We start from the raw sequence: 265 nt of genomic DNA on the forward strand, positions 1-265 counted from the left end.
TCACATATTTTTGTCCAGGTGGTGTTTTGTCGACTCAGAAATTTTTATTTAGCGATTTATTTTCTTAATTTATATATTCTCTCATTTATTTTATAGCATATTTACGTAATAATATTACTAAAATACGTTCATTCATGCTATAATAAGTTTATTCAGTTATAATAAGTCAATGTATGATAAATATTTAAATTGTGACCTTTAATTTTAATATTTTATAAATTTTTTTATTTTTTATTTTTTAATTTAATTAAAAATATTAGCACAT

Source organism: Centruroides sculpturatus, unplaced genomic scaffold, assembly GCF_000671375.1.
Source record: "Centruroides sculpturatus isolate CEXI.00-Female unplaced genomic scaffold, Cexi_2.0 scaffold31, whole genome shotgun sequence".
NCBI classification, from domain to species: domain Eukaryota; kingdom Metazoa; phylum Arthropoda; class Arachnida; order Scorpiones; family Buthidae; genus Centruroides; species Centruroides sculpturatus.